Source organism: Corvus hawaiiensis, chromosome 9 (genome assembly GCF_020740725.1).
Source record: "Corvus hawaiiensis isolate bCorHaw1 chromosome 9, bCorHaw1.pri.cur, whole genome shotgun sequence".
NCBI classification, from domain to species: Eukaryota; Metazoa; Chordata; class Aves; order Passeriformes; family Corvidae; genus Corvus; species Corvus hawaiiensis.
In genome coordinates, this window is record NC_063221.1 from 3,426,766 (window position 1) to 3,443,799 (window position 17,034).

General features: G+C 41.3%; 1 long non-coding RNA gene across 2 annotated transcripts; it reads right to left on the reverse strand.

The window, feature by feature from the left end:
- Positions 1 to 403: 403 nt before the first annotated feature.
- LOC125330208 lies at positions 404 to 12,693 on the reverse strand. 2 transcript variants are annotated; one of them, XR_007205423.1, is made up of 5 exons: positions 12,391 to 12,693; positions 12,009 to 12,125; positions 6,030 to 6,207; positions 3,794 to 3,924; positions 413 to 444 (listed from the first exon to the last, which is right to left on the reverse strand). It is a non-coding gene; the product is annotated as an uncharacterized LOC125330208 (long non-coding RNA). The 2 variants fall into 2 exon arrangements; XR_007205424.1 differs by lacking the exon at positions 3,794 to 3,924 and having other exon boundaries at positions 404 to 444.
- Positions 12,694 to 17,034: the final 4,341 nt, after the last annotated feature.

The window sequence follows — 17,034 nt, forward strand, 5'->3', positions numbered from 1 at the left end:
GGATAATCTGTCACAGTGGGAAGTTCCAGGATGATTATGTACATTTAGCTCTTCTTCTGCATATTCCAATTCCTTCCCTTCATTATCTTGCACACCAGAAGAGCTACCATTAGGAAATGAGCAAAATCAATACTTTACTCAATCCATCCATCCTGGTGGTACAATAAAGAATCCTAGAAATGTAGAGTAATATCCGAGGATCACTGAGGTTGGGAAAGCCCTCCCAGCCCATGGAGTCCAAGCTGTGCCCAATCCCCACCTTGTCACCAGCCCAGAGCACTGAGTGCCACCTCCAGGCCTTCCTTGGACACCTCCAGGGATGGGGATTCCAACAACTCCCTGGGCAGCCCCTTCCAATGTTTGACAAACCTTTCCATGAAGAAATTCCTCCTGGTGTCCAACCTGAGCCTCCCCTGGTGTAACTTGAGGCCGTTTCCTCTTGTCCTGTTGAGAGAAATGGGAAGAATTCTCATTTGACTGTTTGCCATGGCCTGTTGCAAGATGACTGAATATTTGGGGCCTGTAAGATCTACGTTTGTTCCCAAATAATTCAGCTACATTTGAGTTCATCCAAGTGCTAACAATTCAGTCTGAGGGAGGAAATTCCTTCTACCAGTGTAGGAATCACTCACCGGCAGTGCATGAGGGAAGAGTTACAGTGGGCATGCTTAGCAAATATAAAATAAAAGGCAAATGATAACCAGGTTTTATGGAAATCTGCTGTGGTTCTGTGCTGTCATATTGTTTATAATGCTTCCATCTGACACAGATTCCTATTGTCCATGTGGGAATCGTTAGAAAGAATTGCTGCTCCTCTATTTGGTTCAGTGGAGTTACGTATCGCCTGGTGCATGTAAGGAATCAGCTCATGGAGGAAAAGGAGAAGAGAGGGAGAGAGAAACACTTCCCAAGAAACAAGCTCCTATCCTTTTTTGGTGCTGTGCACTAAGTGAACTAAAAGAAGAAAAGGAAAAGGGGGGAAAAAAAAGCCCGTAAAAATTTTCCTCACTTACATGGCACACTAAAATCAAGGATTTCAAAACTTCCATTATCACAGGCAGAAGCTTATTATTAATGTGTTTTTCTTTTTCAGACCTTCTTCCCTGAAATAGAATTCCAAGCCCATGCTGCGACTGTGCAATATTGTTCACTGCAAGCAACTATTTTGTTCTGCCTCAGAGGCAATACATTTTTACATTTAATTTTGCTGCGGGTATATACAACACTTGTTTATGTCCTTAAAATGTCTTTTAAAGAGATTGATTTCAATGCTTCTCTGGCAAATCCAGCTATGAAGGTTTAATTCTCTCCCTCACTCAGCGAGGCAGCACTGATATTTCATTTTGGTGGCTCATATGTCTATGAGGTAACACTGGACATATGTAATCATATACATGGAGATGGATGCACGGATTGTTTCATATTCTCAGTGGAGCTTTAATTACAGAATTTTACTCCAAGTTTTATTACCAGCCTCACGTCTCTGTTTAGCCTCCAGTGCTGCTACCGAATTTTCCATCTACAGTAAATTAGGTTCATGTAAATAAATGCTGTTTTTCTGAGAAAAACACCAGTAAATGGCACATGAAAGATTTTTATTTGGCCTGGTGCTGCTCCTTTGGGAATGAGAATAACCTGAAATTTAACATGGATGTGTGGGTGTGATTGTTGTCTGTCTGTGCTCCTCTGTTCCCATTTAATATGGATGGGATGGAAGCAGGAGCAGGGTTTATTCCAATGCTCACTATGAACAAGCCTGCAGGAGTTTATCAGCATGAATGTTGTTTATTATAACACTTAAAAAAAAAAAAAATATTCAGGGAGAAAAATGCCAATGTCATTTGAGTATTTCTCAGTATTCTGCTTGTTTTTCTTTCAAAACTTGGTGAATTGACTTCATATCTTGGCATTTTAGACATGAAGAAATTTTCCTCTCACTTTCTCAGGAAACCATTGTCCTTTCCCAAATCCCAATCACACTTTATTCCAAACACACCGTGACTGAAACCAAGTCATCACCTTCAAGCAGAAAGTTGTGTGTTAATGGCCCTGTTTATTAAGGCACAGGAAAATATTTGCTTTAATCAGCAGTCTAATTAAACCTGATTTCTTTAATCTATGTATAATCTGTGCTGTTGCTTAACAGTCAAGCAAAGAGCATAAAGAAATTGGCATAAAATATTGTCAAGCACTAATGAAAATGTCTGCTGGATATTCCTTGTCTTTTTGTGGTGAATGGATAGGAAAAAGGACTTCCAGAAATTTAATGAGACTTGAAGGTGGGGCATAAAAAATAGAAAGTTTTGTGCTGATTAATGGCAAAAAATGTTCTTCCTTCAGTGGGTTTCCATTTTGGACAGAGACCATCTGCTGGTGAAACTCTCAATAAAGGCAAGTTTTGCTTGGATAGTTCCATTATTGAAGATAAGCCCCTGTAGCTGAAACTGCACATTTTAATTTTCCATTACTAGATTGCATCTCCAGATACTGTCAGATCCAAGCGACTGCCATTTAATAAAAACAAATAAATACAATTCCAAAGAAAATTGAGATAATCATCTTTGCAGCCTTAAACCCACATTTATGCTGATACGGCCATGCACTTGTTTTCTTTGTCTTTTTCTAGGCAAGCACATTTCTCTAATTCTACAGATATTGGGACCTGCAAACTGGAATCACTTTTCTATCAAAACTGTTCCCCATCAGTGGATAAAATATATTTGTCTTAGAGAAGTGCAGCTTTCAGCATATACCAAACCTGGAGCTGAATTGTGCCATTAGAAACTGATTTGAAATGGTTCTCCATGAGTAACTGTTATTTTAGGAGCTGTCAATACAACTTGTTTTCAAATTCAGTTTTTTTACACTCTCTTAAATGCTTGTTAATTCATAAAACTGCTATGAAAGATTGCTGTTCTCCTTGTAGAAGGAACAAATTATTATTAAATATCTGATAATTACATTATGTCCAAATTTTAAATAAAACTTCTATTTTCTTGGAGAAAAATAGGAAAGCAGGAAACATTCTGTATCTATGTAGAATTGCTCTCTGAAACCCGAGTCAAACTTGGCCCTTCATATTTCACCTGTTAAATTTCTGATACATTTTTATGCAATTGGGATGTTTGGCAATTTATTTGAGCACAATAGAATTTACACATTACACGGAGAAAGTGGGGAGTTAAAAGCAGGATAAGGATTGCAGCAGGAATTGCTGAGGGAATGACAGGATCGTTCAGCTGCAGGTGAGATTCATTGTAAGAAAAAGTAAAATAAAACACATTGAGAGAGAGAGTTTAATTTGATTAGTCCTAATGAAGGACTGAAATCTTACTGTTGGTACTCTGGAATGAGATCTTAGGTTATACTGGATAATTCTGAGAAAAGTATCAGCTCAGTGCTCAGTCACTGTCAGAAAAAAGAATTGAAATATTGAGAATAATTTGTAGAAGAGTGAGGATCAAAACATCATTAGGCTACTTAAAAACCCAAGAGGAACCCAGCTCCTTGGGAATGCTGTGCCTGGATTTCTGATCTCTTCTCCAAGATATCCCAGGGAGTTCTCTGAACACAGAGGGGTGTTCACAGAACCACAGGATGGTTTGGGCTGGGAGGGACCTGGAATGGGGTCCCTGAGGAGCTTCAGGAGGGAACAGCAGGAGGGTGAGCCCAAATTCCAGCCTAAGGCCTGGCCCAGGGGCCATCAGTGCATTATAGCCCCATCCATCCAATGCAGCTCAGGATGCACAGTGGAGTTGGGGCTCCAAAACCAGGACTCCCACGGAACAATCACCTTGCCCAGGTCCCTCCCAGGGCTGTCCCAGCAGATCCATCACTCCCGGAGTCCAGGATCCATTGGGAGCAGCTCTCCGGTTCATCTCTCACCAGATCTAGGGGACTTCAGAAGAAACTAGAAAATAGCAGCTTTGAAATAAAGCAAAAGAGGTGAATCTTCACACCGGATTTAATGAAGTTTTGGACTGAAAGAGTCTTTCTTTGAAAGAGAAACAGGACAAAGTGACAGAATTAAAACACGGAAAAGCAGAACTGATGCAAGAAGTCCTAAACCTACAATGAGTGGAACACTGCACGTGGAGTAATGAAATTATCAGAGGGAAGAATCACTATCCACTTAATTAGTTCTGACATTCCAACCCATCTACCACTGGTTATTGGCAGAGACGGAGCCGGATCTACCTCTGGGTTTAGTTCAGCTGCACCTTCCAGGCAGAGCCTTGCAGGTCCAGCATGAGGCTGTGTGAGTGATTTATTTAACTCTGCCTTAATCTGGTCTGTGGGGCTGTTTTGCTTCTCTCAGTCACTGCTCCAGCAGGTTCCTCTTCAGCTGCCTTGCACAGCAGTTGTTTTACTTCCCTGCCTTTCAAGCAATCTTCTTGGAATTCAGGCTTTCTGGAGAGGCCTTCATACAAAGGGGCTTTGATTGTACTGCATATAGATTATCAGCTCTTGCAGCTGACTTTTCTTGTTTGTTTTATCTTCTGATAGCCTTGGAAATGGTGATGCAAATCATGCATGGAATAGTTGAATATGAAAGAAAAATAAATCAGAAGATGTCCATGTCCCACTCTCTACTCATTGCCGTGTTGAAAGCTGGTGGAGGTGCTTCTCGGTCAACAAATTTACAGTGATATAAATTGGTAATAATAATCCCTGATATGCAGGTTTCAATATTTGCTGATAAATATAAAAAATTAAGCAGTTTTTGTCTTTCTGCCACATGAAAAATGTCTTTATATTCACTGACTTTCCATGGTAATGAGGTTGATAAAATAGAAAAAAAAAAAATGCCTTTGGGAATAAAGAGCCTGAAGTTTTCCTATAGTCAGGTGTTCTGTTAGATCTGGGAAGGCAATAATATGTGAATACACAGAAAATGAGATCTTATCTCACTGTCCCAGGTTCACTGAAGTCCGGTGGAAAACACTTCAGTCTCTGCTTTCATCTTCCTGGATTTCTCCAGACTCAAACTTGGGCTTTGACATTAACATGGGCCAAACCTCATAATCCCGGCTCAGAAAGAGCTGAGTAGGGGATTTGTCCTTTCAGAGATCCATGGAATCTTGCAGTACAGGTCAAATCCCAAGGTCCTTCATTATCTCAGCTCCACTGTTAGCCTGGCCAAGCTCCCCCTGACTTTAGGTAAGACCGGAATTAATATTAATACTTCAAATTTGAATGGGAATGAATGAAACCGAAAAGCCACTGGAATATCATAATTCAGCACAGGACATGTGCATTTGCTGATTGAAGCCTTTTCTCCTGGGATTTGATTTTTTATTGGCACTCAGCCCATAGAACAGCTGATGGACACATTCCTGAAATTTTTCTGTTGATATAGGAAATTAGATTATCAAATTTAAAGTGCTTAAACTGAGATTTTCCCAAGGAGCTTGCAGTGGGTCACATCTTCGTTAATCTTTTGCCTAATAAGAGACTTCATAAACAAAGCAACATCCCAAATATCTGTGGATTTTAATAATTAACAACGAAAGTCCACGTTACACTTTAGATTCACAAGGCTGAGACAATTCCTCCCACAGAAAAGGATCTTGGTGGCATAATATAAGCTTCTTATTTAAGACTTCCACAACTGTATCCATTTTCTTCCTGATTTAGTCAGCTTTGAGTGCAACAGGCTTAATTTATGATGTTTAATTGGAGCTCAATGCTTGGAGATAAAAACCACATTGTTTACTTTCTCATTCCACATTGCACTCAAATTCACAGTGAAGTGAAAAATCTGATGTGAGAAGATTTTAAATACATCTTTGGGATTTTTTTATTCCTTTCAGACAGCTTTGAAGGAGAAAACTTGGAAAAACAAGGTCTTTCTGTAGCATAGGCAACATCACCTTATATAATGATCTAAGTTGTAGTAGCTACACCTTTTTGTAGATGAGAAGTACATATCATGCATAAAAATACACACTTAGGGAGGACTTAAACAGTGCTCTGGCAAATAAACTCAGAATACTACTTTTCAGCTAGGATATATTAAAAGTTATTACCTCCAATTAAATAAGCAAGTAGAAATTATTGTTGTAATTGTCCTTGGAAAGGAGTGCCCTGATGGAGGATATTAAAAAATGTGGAAGCATTGGTATTAAAGTCAAGCTCTCCATGGAGCTGGTGATCCTTGGGGGTCCCTTCCAGCTCAGGATGTTCTGTGCTCCACCACGGTTCTCTCTGAAAGGGAGAAATGGCTCTGTTAGGGACCCAAAGATGGCAATTTCACTGAGAATTAAGACTTTCTTTTCAAAAGATAATAGTCTTCCTGAAATTTGAGCTAAGTATTTGTCAAGGCAATTTTAGCCTAAGGTTTGGGGGAGGAAATCTGAAAAGTTGTGCCATTTGGGGACAAATACCACCAGAACAGAAGTGTTGCGTAGGTAAGTGAAGCAAAATATAACCATGGGAACTGCTGATTTTGTTCTCTTCGAGAGCCTTGTTATTTTTTTAAGCCAGGAATCGATGAACTTTTCAAAGGTGGTTTTTTTTTGGCTTAGGTAGGGAGTTGAGAAGTACATGAGGCCAGATGAAGAGCAGGGAGAACACTGCCAAACAACCCACATGCCCAAGTCGTGTGGACATAAAGCCCGTATCCATCAGCCTGGAAATTCCTTCCTTCCCAAGGCTATTAATGACTTGTGCTAGCGAGAGACGTAGAATCCTATTTACAGCAGTGCTGCACCCTCAGTTCTTCCTTTACAGCACTAATGAGGCGTTTCGGTGCTGCTGAAGGAGAGAGATTTTAATTCTTCACGTTAAGCCCCTGGCTGGGCTCCGGAGCTGCAGATCCAAGCATCTGGTGGATCATTTGCTAGCTGTCAGCAGCAAAGTCTGTCTATTTTCTGGATCAAACCACCAGAACATCCCAGCCCTTTAACTGGGGCTCTGAAAAAAATAAAACTTGGAGGGTCATAAACTTTAATGGACTAACACAGCAAAATAGGGTAAATGATATGCATGTCTGCCCAAAACTGGGACAGGTTCTAATCTTTTCCTTCACTGCCTAAAAGGTTCATTTTCTGCTGCAGATTTAAGGCATTTAGTATAGGAAACCACAGGAGCAGTTGTGAGCCTTGGAAAATCCTGGGTTTACAGCTGTAAAAGTACTGGTAGTGAACTGATCATCTGAACACGCTGTAAAAATCATGGAATCATAGAATTTCGGAATGGTTTGGGTTGGAAGGGAATGTAGAGATCATCCAGTGCCATCCCCTGCCGTGGGCAGGGACACCTTCCACTAGCCCAGGTTGTTCCAAGCTCTGTCCAGCCTGGCCTTGGACACTCCCAGGGATGGGGCAGCCACAGCTTCTCTGGGCACCCTATGCCAGGGCCTTATCACCACCTTCAAAAATATTTGAGTGCTCACAATTCCAAACCTCTTCTGGTGGAGAACTATGGCAAATTAATTCTCCTCTTCACTTTTGCCGTGTTGGATTTGCTCTTACTCCCTTTTCCATCTACCATAGATCCAGCTGGGATGTATCCTCATCAGAAGTGTGGGAAGGAAAGAAGAGCTGTGATGTCTTGAGCAGATTAGACAAACTGAAGAGCTGAAAATTTATTTTGAAAAGTGATTTTGGTCTTGTGAAGACTGAAAGCGAGATTTATTTTTTCCAGTTTCTTTGGAACCTTTCAGTATTTTCTGGGATGGATCCTTTGGAAGCCATGGTTTGTGACATCCAACATGTGCAGGGTTTTCCACCTTCCCTGGGCAGATTCCTCAGGTCTCTGCCCTCAAGCTGAGATCGAGGGCAGAAATCAGCCTCTGTCCTGGCCTGGGGAAAGTCCCCTCTGAAACCCAACAGGTTCTGCCTCAAAATTAAAATGCAAAATTTTGTGTCTTTTTTTTTTTAAAGGGGTGGGAGGGGATGGTGGTGGTGGTTGGGATTTTGTTTATTTGGTTGGGTTTTGTTGGTTTTCTTTAGAAAATTCTGTATAAACTCCAATACGACCTTTCCATAGAATCATGGAATCATTAAGGTTGGAAAAGACCTCCAGGATCATCAAGTCCAACCTTCCACTGAATCCCACCATGTCACTAAACCAAATCATGGAGTTCCACATCCAGTTGTTTTTTGGACACTTCCAGGGATGGAGACTCCACTGCTGCCTGTCCCAGTGCCTGATCAGCCTTTCTGTGAGGAAATTTTTCCCAATAGCATCAAATCCTGTCCCTTAGTAATATCACATCCTGATACCAAACAAAATATTTTCCCCACATGAACATTTAACACACATTTTTATGCTTCATTCATACCTGGCTTTTCTTTTGAATTTTAGCCTTTCATTATCTTGAAGCTGAAGGAATGAACTCCCACTTAAAAACATCAGGACACTTTACCTGGGGAAATAAACTGATTTATGCAAAGACATTCTAGTTCTATTAAATAAAATTCTAATGGTTTTATTTACAACTATTTTAGAATAATTAGTATCTGATAGAGTTATTAAGTTTGACAGGAAAGGTAGGAAACTGTTATTGCTTTACAAGTATTTCCTTCTAAATCTTTCAGGCTAAACAGTTACTTTATTGTTAAAATCACTCATGGTTCATAAATTTTTCCTAAAGGGTTGTTATTAGTGGACCAGTATTTTAATTTTATATACCATGTTTTACTAATGACAGCATATATGAGGCCATTGTTCCCTCAGAAAATTCCTGTGTTCAATCATTACGTGCAAAAGCTTTAGATACTCTTCTATTTAATCACTTTTTTTTAAGATATGTATTCAGTTAAAGTTTCCTCCATAGCTGGAGAAAGGTATTTAACACTTCTCCAAGCAGTTTATCAAATATCCCCCTTGCCAAGTTGCCTATTAATTTAGTCATCACCACTTGTCACCAGGTTTGAATAAATGAGCATTTTCAATAAACCTAAGGCAGCTCTGAAAGCAGATGCTAATTTTGTATTCATGCTCCTCTGAAAATAAGAGTCAAAATACTCAGATGGTAAAACCACCAAAACAAGAAAAAAATGTGTTCAGTTGTTCTCTTTTAAGAAAGACATAATTAATATTATTTAGCTGTCTTTCAGGGCTTTATTGGTACTTCATATATAACCTTGCACTCTGAAAGTGCCAAACCCATGTTTAATTCTGACTGCCAACCAAGGCATGCCTTCTGACAATTAAGAGGTAATTAAACAATTGGACAGAAGTTAATAATGAAGAACTAGGCATATCTTTTGAAATGACAGAATTGAAAAATTCTAATTTTGGTTTGTTGTTTACAATGGACAATTTTGTCTGTCTGTGCTCCTCCTTCCATGTCCCTTGCACAAGGGAGTCCCCTGTACCTGTCCCATCAGGGTGTGCTCACCATCTCCCATTTTGTGCAGGAAAGTTCTGACTCCTCATCTGTTCTGTTGTCTCATTCCAACTTTGTGCCACAACTGGTCTTTTATCAAAATCACTCCTGTAATTTTTTGGCTTTGAACCAACTCTGCTCACCTTGCACTCCTGGAGCAGCCCACATGTGCTAATCCTTCTGATTTTCTGTCTCATTATCATCAGCTGAGGTTATTTTTTTCAGCACGGGTGCATTCACATGACAGATGACTGTGTCAGTCTGATCTGATCCTTCCAGTCTGGAGACTGGGATGTGGCAGAGACAAATGACTCTTCCATTTATTTTTGCTTTGCCTGGGAAGATGGTGGCTGCCTTATCCCTGGAAGTGTCCTAGGCCAGGTTGGATGGGACTTGGAGCAACTTGGGATATTAGAAGGTGTCCCTGCCCGTGGCATGGAGTGGAATGAAATTAATTTTAATGTCTCTTCCAACCCAAACCGTTCTGGGATTCCATGCAACCCTTGGCAAAATAAGTTCCCCTGACATGCTTGTGGAGCCTCAGGTTTATCTGTGATTTAATAAATAATGCATGGAAAACACAAATAACAATATATTAATTGTGAGTGTCTCAGCAAAGAGAAATTGAAGAAGACTCAGCATCCAGCCTTAGGTGGGAGGGCACTGCCAGAAAGAAAAGCTCCTTCCATCCATGCTGAGTGATGAATAATTGTAGACAATCCGTTGGAACTTATTCCCAGGAAGCTCGTCCTGCCAGTCTGGGCTAAATGTGCTGAAAGGAGGAACTAATTAGTGAGTAAGTTGCTTCCACCAAGTTGAGTGGGCATCAATCACATTCTGCAACTGGGGCAACCCAGCACTGGGCAGCCCCGCACGGCTGCTGTTGTTCGGGAATGGGATCCCAACGAGCCCGGCCCAGCTGCTGTTGTTTGGGAACGTGCTCCCGAGGTGCCCAAGGAGCTGCCAGCCAGCACCAGGTAGAGGCAGCGTGTCATTTGTCTTGTAGGACATGAGAGGATTCTGTTTAGTCCCTTTGTTGGGTGTTTTGGTGTTTGTTTGTTTTTTATGCAGGAAGACAAGCTGGAGTTCCGTGATTAATATGGAATCTGTTGCACTTCCAAATCTCCCTGCGTACAAATATAGATTGGGATCGAAGTGCCTTTGTGTTAAATGAGCCATATCATCCAACAGAGAGTTTGTGTCGGGTTTTTGCTCTTTAATGGCTTTGTGCCAGCTGTGCAGGGCTGGTGGGATTCGATCTGTCAGGGAATCTGCTGGCTAAAACTTAATCCATCAGCAGTTTTGAACAAATCAGAATCATAAAACCACTGAGGTTGGAAAAGACCTCCAAGATCATCCCTGGAATTGTTCAAGGCCTGGTTGGGTGGGGCTTGGAGCATCTTGGGATAGAGGAAGGTGTCCCTGCCCATGGAAGGGGGTGGAATGAGGTGACCTCTAAGATCCCTTCCAACTCAACCCATCTTGTGATATTAAAGCTGCCCTGCTTTGTTTTCTAGCCTCAAAAGAAGATATGAGCAGGTTACAGAGAGCCATAATGAGCCATGAAGTGGGATCAGACTGGAGAAATGTGTCTCATCAAGCACAGCAAAGTCTGTGTGTGGGCAGGCAGGGGTTTTGGAGGGAGCACTTATTTCTCTGCTGCTGAAAGGTTTCTTGCTCTCCATTGTCATGCAAATTCCAGCTTGAGATGGTGAAATGTTGGAATTGGCACTGGAATACATTTTGTGCACAGCCTCTCCTTTATTTCCCGACCCCTGTCAGTGCCTGCTCTCTCCACCTCTGCTTTGTAGTCACAAAAGAATGAAATCTTGTCAGTGGCTCCTCCAGGCAGCAGGGCCAGCATTTACAACTGAATAAAACATCTGCATTTTCTTTCCAATTAGCCATTTTGGCTTGTATTTCATGCAGTCCTACTCGTGCATACAGGGCTTAAGGGCAAACCTTTTTTACCAACCCATAATAAACTGTTCACCTAAAGTAAAAAAAACCTCACACCTTTTCTTTTCGGGAGACCCTTGGTTTCACATGAAGGGTGGACCAAAGTGAGCTCCTGGGGAGTTTGCTCACAATGTGAGACTAATTCTGAACATTCAGCCCTCTTTTTTCACACCGAAGTGCTTCCACGGGTTTCAGGCTATTTCCTTTTAAGCTTTTAAGTAGATAGTTTATCACGGAGTGACACAAGACTGCTTCCTTCTTTAGAGCCTTTTAAAGATATTCTGTGGCTTTGTTTTATTCAACTTAGGCAAAAGCATAAAGCTTTAAAGGCATTTTTTAACTGTTACATTATAGATGTTCTTCTTTGTAGCAAAAGAAAAAAGCCCAAAACTTAGGGATTTCTAAAGATTTATAAGGTCTTTTGTTTTTCTGTTTTTCCTCCCTCTTTCAAGCTTCTAAACAAACATCAAAGCCTTAAATGGAGACGCAGCATCCAAGTGCTTTTTTCTGATACTGGGTGGAAGGTGCACAAAAGGAAAAAAAAAAAAATGAATTTCCAGCTATGGAACAGAAAAGGCACGGACCAGACATTGGTGATATGGACAGCTCCTGCCTGCAGCACCACTGTGGTCCTCTCCAGACACAGGAAACAGCTCTTGGCACAGTCTTTTTGTCTCTTCAGCCCTTCTGCTGAGACTGCAGATGGAATTACCTGGGCAGTTGGTGGGGATGTCCCCACTCAGGTGCAAATTACTTCATTCCAGTGTGGCCAGGAAATTCAACCAGATAATACAATTGCTATGCAGCCAGGCAGGCTTCAGATTATAGCCTGCCAATAGAAAAAGTTTGGAGTCAGAGGACACAAAAGGTTATTGACATATGAGCTTCAAATTTTTATGAAGCTCAGTGTGCTTAATTTGACCCAGCTGGAGTCTCTGGGAACATTTTAGGGACACACATGATGGGAAAGGTTGCAAAACTGCTGCCCAGTCTCCATGAAAGATAATTGTCTGCACTGGAGGTGACTCATAACTGCCTTTTTCTCCTTTAAAATAAGAAACCTTTCATAAAATATAAGCAATTTCCTCACTCACCTGTCTTCCACACTTGACAGATGAATTGCTGTGAAAAGTCTTTCGAAGAAGCATCTGATCAAGGTTCCCCCTCCACCTTCCATTTGAAAAACTGCTACGTGTGCAAAAATTCCCAGGAAAGGGAAAAAACAAAAAAATCAGGAGTGACTCTGAAGTTCAAAAATCCATGTAAGAACATCCTCAATTCCCTTTTTTTGTAACGGAAAGACACAGGCTTTTAGGTGGGAGAATTTTTAGTCTGTAAATCAACATTTGCTTCAGCTTTTATAGATCTTTACCATGGCAGGAGAGTGTTGGTGGATGACTGCATGTGACTGCACTTCCAGGAGGACTCTCTCCTTAAAACACTGAGCTTATCTCTACAGAAATTTCCTCTTGTGAACTCTGCCTAAATGGGGTAAACACAGCTCAGACAATTCCATTTGCCAAGGGATGGAGATGGGGATCACTTTGGGGTGGAAGGATGCTGAGACCAGCCTGACTCATCCATCCCAAAGTTAAACACTCTGAGGAGAAATGTTCCTGAGATCCTGACAGAGGAACCAACAGGTGACAGGGCTGACAACTGATCTGACCCAGCTTGGGACATCTGACATCAGTCACTTTATGCCGTCAAAGCCCAGCCCCACTTTTTAATGGGAAGATCTTCTAACACCCCCTTCTGGGAGTGTGTGGAGATTCCTCCCTGGAGTGGGGACATCCTCAAGGTCACTCCTTGAGGGTGAGGAAAGAGATTTGGTCACTGGGATGGGGGAGTGACATCAATCTCTCCCTAATAACTGTTCTTCTAGCTTTGATGTCATTGCTTCAATAAATAAGGCACCGTATTAGTTACAGCTGCCTGTACTGTGTAAATAATTCTGATTAAGATCTTTCAGTTTAAGCATTACCATTATCACCATCATTCTAATTGCAGGGATACAACTCAGGAAGGGCCTAGGAATGGGGAAGAGGATGGTTTTTTATCTTCTTATTTGAGATTTTCAACCTATGCTGCTGAGATAGGATTTACTTTACCCTCTTCACCTAATAAACATTTACTGGAGAAATGATTTTCCCTTTGTGGGCCCTATTGGAAAAATGAGCCTTCTGAACACTGAAATAATTGGAAATCTTGGATATTTGGTAGTCTCCAAGGCCTTGTGTTTTGCTGACACAGAGATGTCCCTCTGGCTCCCAGGTCAAATAAAAACAGTGACACAATTCAGAGGTTGCCTTTTCCTATTCTTAAAAGATCTGGAGAAATGGACACCACTAACTGTGAGTTTTCTCAGTCAGCTGGGGCGTTTGCACTGATAAACAACAACTCAGCATTCCCTTTTCACCCTGAATTTCCTGAAGGAACTGAAAATGCAGGGCTGGCAAATGCTTAATGTGTGTATTTCTGATTGCTTGTATAGGAGAGGTTGGTCAGACATTGGAAAGGGCTGCCCAGGGAAGTGGTGGAGTCACCATCCCTGGAAGTGCTCAAAAGATGTGGATGTGGCACTTGTGGACATGGTTTAGTGCCGGGTTAATGGTTGGACTCAATGATCTTGGAGGCCTTTTCCAACCTTAATGGTTCCCTGATTCTATATGTGTGCTGTAGTTTTAATTAGACATTTTAAATAGGCTGCTATGATGGGATTTTTATTCATTTATTATTCCTTAATTACTTAGCTAGTCTATTATAATTGAAATATGTGTTCTGTGGTCTCGTTTGAAAAGAGATTGAAAACTAAACATAGGAGCTTCTCAGTGGATGCATTAATTGGGAAGTCAGATAATCAATAAGGGGAAAAACTAAATTAGGGACAATTTAAAATACTCGTGGCAAAGCTATTCAATCAAGGAAATTGAGGGATTTCTCTAACAGAAACTGGGCCCTCTTCCCTCCCATCCCTGGGGATGAGTGCTCTGGTGTCCATCCCTGCACTGGTGGCTAGGGATGCACAGCCTCATTCCCAAACTCCAGGCGTGGGTGAGCGCCATCCCTGGAAGCCAGGGAGAAAATGATGGGCTCCATATTCCTGAGGCACAGAGCTAAATCAGGGGCACAGAGGGGCTGTTCTGGATGCCTGACATGGCTTTTAAATGGTGGCCTGTTAGTGCAATATTTTAGATTAAAACCTGTAATCATGACTCTCTAAGAGAGGACTGATGACCCGAAGCAAAGCTTTTTATATTTTCTGCATTGTTAGAAAGCAGCAGAGTTTGAAATGTACAGGTTTTGCTGCCCTACAAATGAATGAAGGGGTAGGAAAGTCCAAATCAATATCAATAATATTAAATAATCATCTTTTTTCAACCATGGAACCATTTATATTGGGAAAAACCTCCAAGATCAACAGGTCTGACCTCTTGCTTCCCTCAGGCCCCATGGAGTCAGGACACGAAAAGTTTAGTGGAGACTATCAGAAACATTTTGTTCTAACAGGGTGACCAGCAGTGCCAGCTTGGCTGCAGTGACACCAGACTCGTATTTGGGCAATGACATTAAAGGCAGCACTGCACAGCTTCTCTGGGCACCCTGTGCCACCCTCACCGCGAGGAATTCCTTCCTGACATGCAGTCTGAATCTAAATTTAGTTTGTCATGGCCCGGGAGTGGAATTGGCCACTCTTTTATTCAGCTTGGAGATAAATGGATGAGAGCACTGAGCTGCTTTGAGATTTTGAAGCAAACCCCTGACCTTGATTGAAAACTCTGTAAAGAAATGAGACCAAACCCCGGAGATCAAGGGTTGATGTGCACACCCCAGTGTGTGCTGCTTGTAAAAACCTCCACATTTACCAGAAAGAATGTTTTTAAATGTCAGAGCAATGGGCATGGGGAAATCCTTTCTGATCTTGATTGTGACAGCTCTGAGGACTGGCACCTCCCTGAGAGATCTGGGATGCAGAAGTGTGGACGTGCAGCTCCTGAATCCTTTCTGTGTGGAGAGGGTGGATCTGGCTTAGTGTCCAGCCCAACGAGCTGGGGCAGCTCCGTACACCAGAAACTCTTTACTCTCTCATAGTCAGGATGCTTCACCTTCCTTGCCACCATCCAAAAATAAAGCTCCCTGGGATGAAACAATCCAGAATAATCAAAATGTTTTTGCTCTGGACAGGGACCTGCATTCCAATGCCAGGTTGGATGGGGTTTGGAGCAACCTGGGATAGTGGAAGGTGTCCCTGCAGGGGGTGACACTGGATGGCCTTTAATGTCCCTTCCAACCCAAAACATTCTGGAATTCTATAATTCCTATGAAGGGAAGTCTAAAGGATTTTTATCAGAGGGAGGAGAAGCCAAATTCATACGCTTTAACATGAAACAAGTGTATTTGTTGCCAACTGCTATTTTATTTTCACTGGAATCTGGTGTTCCAGAATGAGGCTGTTTCAACCTTCTCCATCCCTCCCTTCATTTAATTCACTGCTGCCACATAATTTGGAACAGGAATTTCCAATTGCATGTTTGTAGATGAGCACACACATTCCTAAAAGTCAAATATCTCCATTAGCGGCCTTGGACTTAACATGGAAACGGGAAAAGGCTTTAATTCATACATTACATGGGATCTTGAGCAACTTTAAATAACCTTCCCTTCCAAGGCTCCAGCTCTGGTCAGTGCAGAGATTAACCCAGAAAAGAAACCAAGTTCCAGCAATCAAGAGAGTGATGAGCCTGATTAATCCTCTCCATGACTGCAGAGGGAAGAAAGAAAGATAAGCCTCATCAGACAAATGTTGGCCTTCAGGAACTCTTCCTTAGCATATTTGCATGCATAAATTAAATTAACTCAGGCAGCTGCATGAACCCCAAAGTTTCAATTATTAAAATGATGACTACGTAAAAAAGATACAGGAAATTGCAAGGGATTGCTGTACAAAATATTAATTTTTTTAGGTTAAATGCAGATGATGGGGCCCATCCCTGATTTTGCCATCTGTTTGGCCATAGAAGAACTTCCAGTAATCATTACAAATGACTATAATGAAGGTTTCTACTCATATTTATAAAATTAGAATTGATATCGAAGAAAGGCAGTAGGTGAACACAGCCATGGTCCTATACAGACCACTGAAGTGACTGAATCTGATCCTAATTAGTCATTATTGATTATTCTTGTATTCTAATTTCTGCAGAACTGAAATATATCAGTAAACAAATACAGAAAATAGTTTAGATGTCATTGAAATCCCAGCACTAAAAATTGACTCCAGGAGGAAAAAAAAGTGTCAGAGTTCTTTCTAAATAAGAAATAAATTGTCCTTTTTTACAGCTTAGTCTTTGCTGGCAGTATGGATCTCCTTGATGTAATTTCTATATAAAAGAGCAAAATGCACCCTCATTGGTAGCAAGAAAGTTTCATGGAGGCACAAAGAGTGTTTTGCAGTTTAGTTATACTAAAGTTTGTGGCAGAACTGGTGGACATTCTCTTGGCAGAATTTAAAATTCATGTGGGGAAAGAATGTCAGTACATTTTCTAATGGATTAGAAAACACTCTAAAGTGAACATCTCAGACCTGATAAATAGAAAGGGTTGTGCAGAGGCAGAGCATTCACAGCATTTCTGCAGAGAAAAGTGCAAAAAGAGAAAGAAAAACCATCAGAAGCCTGGATTAATGCACGTGCACCAGCACAGCTTCTTAAATCCTGCGTGACGGCTCGAACATGGCA